The 7,500-nt window shown below is 43.4% G+C and overlaps 1 pseudogene across 1 annotated transcript in view; it reads left to right on the top strand.

Moving 5' to 3' along the window:
* LOC143506877 (teneurin-4-like) overlaps window positions 1-6,183 on the top strand; it is a 33,905-nt pseudogene extending 27,722 nt beyond the window's left edge. Inside the window, exons 13-15 of the transcript XR_013128531.1 lie at window positions 3,392-3,758; window positions 4,154-4,666; window positions 5,621-6,183. The product of XR_013128531.1 is annotated as a teneurin-4-like (transcript). The remainder of the gene's footprint in view (window positions 1-3,391; window positions 3,759-4,153; window positions 4,667-5,620) is intronic.
* The last annotated feature ends 1,317 nt before the right edge of the window (window positions 6,184-7,500 follow it).

Below are 7,500 nucleotides of genomic sequence, written 5' to 3'. Positions count from 1 at the left end.
TATATATATATATATATATATATATATATTAGGGATGCACCGAAATGAAAATTCTTAGCCGAAACCGAAAACCGAAAATGAAGAAACCAAGGCGAAAGCCGAAAACCGAAACACCGAAATACATTATGCCAATTATTAGTAACATTGGATTTATGGCTAACCTCACTAAAATCAAAGCATTGCTATTCAAAGAATAAATCAACTACAAAATTTTATTTGAAAATATGTATTTAGCACTGACATTACAGTAATGCATATTATAAAATAAAATTAGTGGTGGGCCGTTAACGGCGATAACGCTGACAATGGCCGACCACTAATTAAATTGAACTCGTTTCCAGACCGTTTTTATCTGAGAGGATAAATATATGTATTTTATACGAGTTAAATTTAATTATAACTGACTGACCTGAAAGATAAATATAAATTCTCTCATAAAAACGTGACGTGAGTTGCAACAACATTAAACAGCTCAGGTAAACACGCTTCTGAGAAATGTCGTCTGCTCGGCAAAACATAACGGGGCTCAATGTGCTCTATTAGCCTACGAAATCCCGCATCCTCTACGACAGAGAACGGCTGATCGTAAGGCAGCGAGTTCCATAATTTTTGGTGTAATGTCCTTTGCCTTGGCGCCATCACTGGAAAACTTTTTTGCTAGCTTTATCCAAATAAACACGTGCAGGCGATTTTTGCTTGCGTCATCACAATACATTGTTTCGGCCGTGTTGTTTCGGTGATGAAAGTATTTCGGCCGAAAACCGAAAATGCAAATTTAAGCCATTTCGGCCGAAAATTTTCGGTGGCCGAATTTTCGGTGCATCCCTAATATATATATATATATATATATATATATATATAGTATATATATATATATATATATATATATATATATATTATATATTCTGCATCCTGACATAATATAGTTTATAATACAGTTATTAATACGATGGAGCTAATCTTCAATCCCAATGCTAATCCCAATCCTTCAATGATCATTTTTTGTCCATAATGTGAAATTGTGATTTATATAATCTTATTCAGGTTCACTGCCAGCTCCAGGTCTGTCAGTACTGCTCCAGCAGGTCCAGGGTCAGGTCTGTCAGTACTGCTCCAGCTGGTCCAATGTCAGGTCTGTCAGTACTGCTCCAGCAGGTCCAGGGTCAGGTCTGTCAGTACTGCTCCAGCAGGTCAATGTCAGGTCTGTCAGTACTGCTCCAGCAGGTCCAGGGTCAGGTCTGTCAGTACTGCTCCAGCAGGTCCAATGTCAGGTCTGTCAGTACTGCTCCAGCAGGTCCAGGGTCAGGTCTGTCTGTACTGCTCCAGCAGGTCCAGGGTCAGGTCTGTCTGTACTGCTCCAGCAGGTCCAGGGTCAGGTCTGTCAGTACTGCTCCAGCAGGTCCAGGCTCTGCTGTTGTGTTTCTCTACTCTGTGGGAGGTAACAGATGCATGACATCTGTGTAGAGCAGAAATGTGGTCAAGTGGACATACAGGACGTGTGTTCAGTCTCCACAGACCAGCAGGCTTTCGTGGGCCTGGAGCCCCTGGTTTGATCATGGAGACTGGGTCACGGGTCTTCTCTGTAAAAAAGAGCATCACTGGGAGAGACCAAGACTTCACGGAGGAATATATCAGAAGAGGAATATATCTTTTGGAGTGTTTCTAATTTCTTCCTTACTTTTAAACCAGATTTGTTCTCATTTGAGAGAACTTGTGACTTCTTGTGAGTTCTTGTGAGTTTTGATTCATGCCAAATGACGATCCTACCTGGGCCTGTGTCTGTAATGTTGGGTGATGATTGAGGCACTTACCCCGGGCCTGCTAGAGAAGGTGAATGTCATTGTACTTTGAGCTATTCGTATTTATAATTGTGCACCCAAACAAGCATGAGTTAGTGGTCTGAATGTTCCACAGAGAAATCGTTCATCAAATGCTGTAAGGTTTAAGATCTTTCACATCAGATAATATAGACATACATGACATATTATGTACATTTTGATTGACTGGTGAATTGTGAACGTGGGACTAAGCTCAGCAGTCTGCACGACGTTGAGCAGCTGTTTGATGTGTTTGATCGCTAGTGCTGGGGGAGGTTGCACTACAGGGGCCTAGGTGTGCTGTTGTGATTCTTTCTTTCACTTCATCTCTTTCTCTATCCCTCTCTCTCCCTCTCCCCCTTTTTCTCTCTGTCTCTGTCTCTCTGTCCCTCTCTCTCTTTCTCTCGTTTCTAGCTTTTCACTCATTTTCTCTTTCCTTCCCTTTTCCTCTTTCTGCATGTCTTATTCTATCAGTCACGTATCAGAGATGTGAAACTTCATGTTCATAATTAGCAGATTGGCCACCCGGCTGGTTCCGCTGATTCATTCGACCTGCAGGCTCAAGCTCATTGGCTCATTGCTGGCTCACACTCTGTGTACTTCAAGCTCATTGGCTAATCCATGTGGCCAGGAACCAAGCCTGGGGAGCTTTTGTGTTCGGTGAATCAGAACTTTCCACATTTGGTTGACCTGGTCATCAGATTATCTGCAATTGCTCAAAATAACACCTCCTGTCTTTTCATAATCATGATCTATATTTACATAATCCATAATCATCATCTATATTTACATAATCCAGAATAATACACAACGTATGTCATTATGATATTTACATATTAAGCTACAGACAGCACAGTATTAATGCCTTCATGTTCAATTATGTATATAGAATACATCATACATGCATTTGTAATGTAATGAATAAAGTCATGAATGGTATAAAACTTTATAGGTTACCGTATCCCTTATAAATCCACACAGGAATAGAAAAATAATATTTCTTATGATATGTTAAATGTTATATGATATGTGTTATATGTTATATATGTGTTATACGATATATAAATGCCAGATTCACTGTATCTCAAGAGGCAGACAGCAGGTCATAAACACATGTGCACCACTGACTTATGAACACAGGACTGGAGTTGGGTGACACACACACACACACACAAACACATGTACACATACAAAAACACACACACACTCTGAAACAACACACGCAAACACACACAAACACATGTACACAAACAAAAAAACACACACACACTCTGAAACAACACACACACAACCACACATATACAAACACATGTACACACACAAAAAACACACACAAAGACACACACTCACACTGAAGCAACAAACCCCAACACACATACACACACAACCACACACACAAAGACACACAAAGACACACACATGCTCACACACAGTCAGCACTGTTACATTCATGCTGACCAAGCCTGTCAGATAGTCTGAGTCTTGTGTGTGTGTGTGTGTGTGTGTGTGTGTGTGTGTGTGTGTGTGTGTGTGTGTGTGTGTGTGTGTGTGTGTGTGTGTGTATTTATATTCAGGTGCGTTTGGAGTGGCCCACTGACCTAGCGGTGAGTCCGCTGGACAACTCCCTCTACGTGCTGGACAACAACCTCGTCCTGCACGTCCCCCAGTCTGGGCTCGTCCGCGTAGTGGCAGGACGTCCTGTCCACTGCCCCCTCATCACCACGGAGACGCTTCCCACGGGCAAATGGCCCATGCAGGCAGTGCTGGAGGGCAGTAAGGCTATCGCCGTCAGCCACCAGGGGGTGCTGTACATCGCTCAGACTGATGACAGGAAGGTTAGTCTCATCCAGGAGGTGAACACCAACGGGGAGATCTCTGTCGTCGCCGGGGCCCACACTGACTGTGACTGTAAGATCGATCCAGACTGTGTCTGTTTCTCAGGTGAGTTCTGGTTCTGAGTGTTGTTGGGTGTGTTGAGTGTGTTAAACAGATTAAATAGGACAGAATAAGCGTGTGCGGCTTTCTTTCTTCGCCTTTGTGGGATTAGAAAAAATATCTTGTTTCACATGTTGTTTCACATGTGCAAATTCCTCCCACACACAAGCGAAGTTTGACAGACTCTCATCTAGAATGTGACATTTAAACACTTTCATTTCTTTTGTATGCCTTAATTTCTCTCTCCCTCTCTCTCTCTCTCTCTCTCTCTCTCTCAAGTCATGTAAAGATGGGTAGCAGGACTGTGTGTGTGTGTCCTGTTCTATAGCAGGACTGTCTGATTCATTATATGTTACAGAGGGTCTGATTCATTGGCCGTGTGTGTTCTCGTTCGTCTCCAGGAGACGGGGGTTATGCGCGGGACGCTCGGCTCAAGTCTCCGTCTGCGTTGGCCGTCTCTCCCGAACGGGACTCTCTACATCGCAGACCTGGGTAACCTGCGTGTGCGCGACGCTGACACCCAGTCGCCCGCTGCTGACGTCCGAGCGGCTGTACGAGGTCACGTCTGTAGCCCAGCAGGAGGTGTACCTGTTCGCCCCTAATGGCAGTCACCTGCACACGCGGGGCCTGGTCACGGGAGACCACCTCTACAACTTCACCTACACGGGGGCAGGACACCTGGCCGCCGTGACCGCCAGCGAAGGGGGCGTGCTCCAAGTGAGGCGGGACTCCAACGGAACGCCACTCTGGTTGGTCACACCTGGCGGACAGGTGTACTGGCTGACCATTAGCAACGCTGGAACTCTCAAGAGAGTCTCCGCCCTCGCTCATGACCTCGCCCAGCTGAGTTACTATGGCAACACGGGACTGCTTGCCACCATGAGCAACGAAAATGCCTGGACCACCGTATACGAGTGAGAGTTCACCTCCCTTTCTATCTCTCTCTTTCTCTCTCTCTCTCTCTCTCTCTCCCTCTCTCCCCCCCCCCCCTGGGTGGGTGTGTGTGTGTGTGTGTGTGTGTGTGTGTGTGTGGTGTGTGTGTGTGTGTGTGTGTGTGTGTGTGCTTCAAATTCAGTGTGAAAATGGCAAGGGTGCTCTCTCTTCCTTTTCTCTCACTCCCTCTTTCTCTTTCACTCACTCTCTACATCTCTCTCCATCTCTGATTGGCTCAGTGACCTTTCGAGCACCGTACCTACACATGTACGTTATCCATGTTGACACCGCGATATCAGCACCACGTGCACCAAACGTTTTATAACGCCACACTGCCATCTAGTGGAGAGAAGCGTAACTGACGCTCCTCCAGTACAGCTGAGTGGGTCAAACACGGGGGCGGGGCGTCCAATAGACCCATAACAATAAGAGCTATTTTAAGGAAGTTAAAATATAGTCTGAATTTTAAAAACCATATATATTAAATGACGTATCATTGGCAGTTAATTACAGTGTTAATGTGTGTTTTTATGAATCATTCTCACTATTGGCTGGCCTGCTCTGTACTGAAACTGTCAGAACTCAGAGCTGCGTTATAAACATATATATTATCTTATATAACAGTAATATGTTTGCATACATACACATACTTGCATGCATACCCTGCCTATGTGTTTATTATTAAAATTATCAGTAAAATGAACAATTGTAAATAGACATGATGAAAGGTGTTTATGTGTGAACCGGTAGGAACTGAAGAATCTGAAGAATAATATACATCTCTGAACATACACACACACACACACACACATACGCTCACACATATACACTCACACACATTCACTCACTCTCACACACACACATACACACATTCACTCACACACTCTCTCACACACACACACACGTTCACTCACACTGTTTGTTCTTCTTTGCAGGTACAATGTTGACGGTCACCTGATCAATGTGACCTTTCCGACAGGAGAAGTCAGTAGTTTCCATGGTGACATGGAGAAGTCAGTTAAGGTGGAGGCTACCATGTCAAACAGAGAAAACTTCATTGTTACTACCAACCACTCCGATGACACAACTGTGTACACACTCCGACAAGGTGTGTGTGTGTATTAACTAGTGGTGGGCCGTTAACGGCGTTAACGGCGGTCGTTAATTTGATACTCTTATCGGGCGATATAAAAATTATCGCCGTTAATCTATTCTTAAAGTTGGGTTGGGAACTGGGTCAAAATGGGTAAGCAAACAATGATGACTTTCAACTTGATAGTTGAGCTCGGCTGTATTCCTAACCAAATTGCACAGTAGGGGCGAGAACGAGTTTTTAAACCTGTGAATTACAAATCGTACGTGTGTTTACATGGACACGGCCACGAAGTCGCCAGGTTTGCTTCATGGAAAATTCATTTTTAGGAACGTAAAGTGTTACCGGAGCGGAGCTCGGAGCGGTCGTTTTCTGCATGGTCCTAGCACTAGATTCGTCGCTATTTAAATATTTCTTTTTAACCGTTTAAAACTGCAGAGGACCAAAACCGGCTTTTGAAAATTATGTCCGTGAGGTTAAATGTTGGCTTACATTTCAAATATCATGTTTAGCTGAATAAACATGTTATTTAATGTACAGTATGTAGGCTTACAAATTCATGTTTAACTGAATAAACCATTGAACACGAGTAACCTACATTTTATTGAGCATGTTTTTTTTTTCTTCAAGTATCAAAGTAGAACAGCTTCCTCAAGCAGTCATTGATGCATTTTGGAAACAGGAGATGAGCCCCTGGTCTAATGCACCCTCTGTATTAAGAAACCCTATCTCAAAAACTGACTTTTAGTCATTACGTGGGTAGCACGCATATGAGCCATTTTAATATAGATTAATCTAGATTAATCTAGATTAATTTCAAGATTTCAGTTAGATTGATCTAGATTTAAAAAATTAATCTATGCCCACCCCTAGTATTAACCTTTATATTAACCTTTATTTGATGTGTGTAATACATGTACTCACACAGATGGAGCTATTAGAACTGTAGTGAGGTTTCCAGGGCAACACTGTGATGTGAGATCTGCTTTACTATGCACTACTGTCCGGAACATTGCCCCGTTGCTCTGGAAACCTGGTGTAGTTCACTACAGTGGTGAACTCCTCTTCATATCTTAGTTCACTGCAGTTACTCACCAGGAATCTGTATTATTTATAGACATATAGATGTGTGTGTGTTGGGATGTCATGTGTGCGGGCGGGTTGTTCTACACGACTCATATTCGTGGTAGAACACTGTGTTCTGAGGACTTTCTGTGCACACACAGAGTTGACCTCACTGTGTGTCCCCAGGAGGGAGGAACCAGTCTAGATCCGGCCCTGTTTCAGAGAAATAACTGACTTGATTCTGCACACCAACCCTAGTACAATATGTTCTGTTCTCATTTATTTTAAATCTATTTTAGTCCTGTTATCTTTACAGCATGTGTTGGTCTGTCATCAGGGACGTCTCTATCGGGTAGTGGTAGTTTCAGTCTTTATTTATCACAAAAACACAATGATGCATTTGAAATAGAGAAGTGCAAAAGAATACACACCTACACACACCATCACACACACACACCATCACACACCCACACACACCATCACACACACACCATCACACCTACACACACACTTACACACAAACCTACACACACCATCACACACACACCATCACACACACACACACCATCACACACACTTACACACACCATCACACACACACCATCACACACACTTACACACACCATCACACACACACCTACACACACCATCACACAC

The sequence above is a fragment of the Brachyhypopomus gauderio genome, unplaced genomic scaffold (assembly GCF_052324685.1).
Source record: "Brachyhypopomus gauderio isolate BG-103 unplaced genomic scaffold, BGAUD_0.2 sc582, whole genome shotgun sequence".
NCBI classification, from domain to species: domain Eukaryota; kingdom Metazoa; phylum Chordata; class Actinopteri; order Gymnotiformes; family Hypopomidae; genus Brachyhypopomus; species Brachyhypopomus gauderio.
Note: the sequence above shows the minus strand (reverse complement) of the source record. Positions and strands in the feature narration are given on the sequence as shown.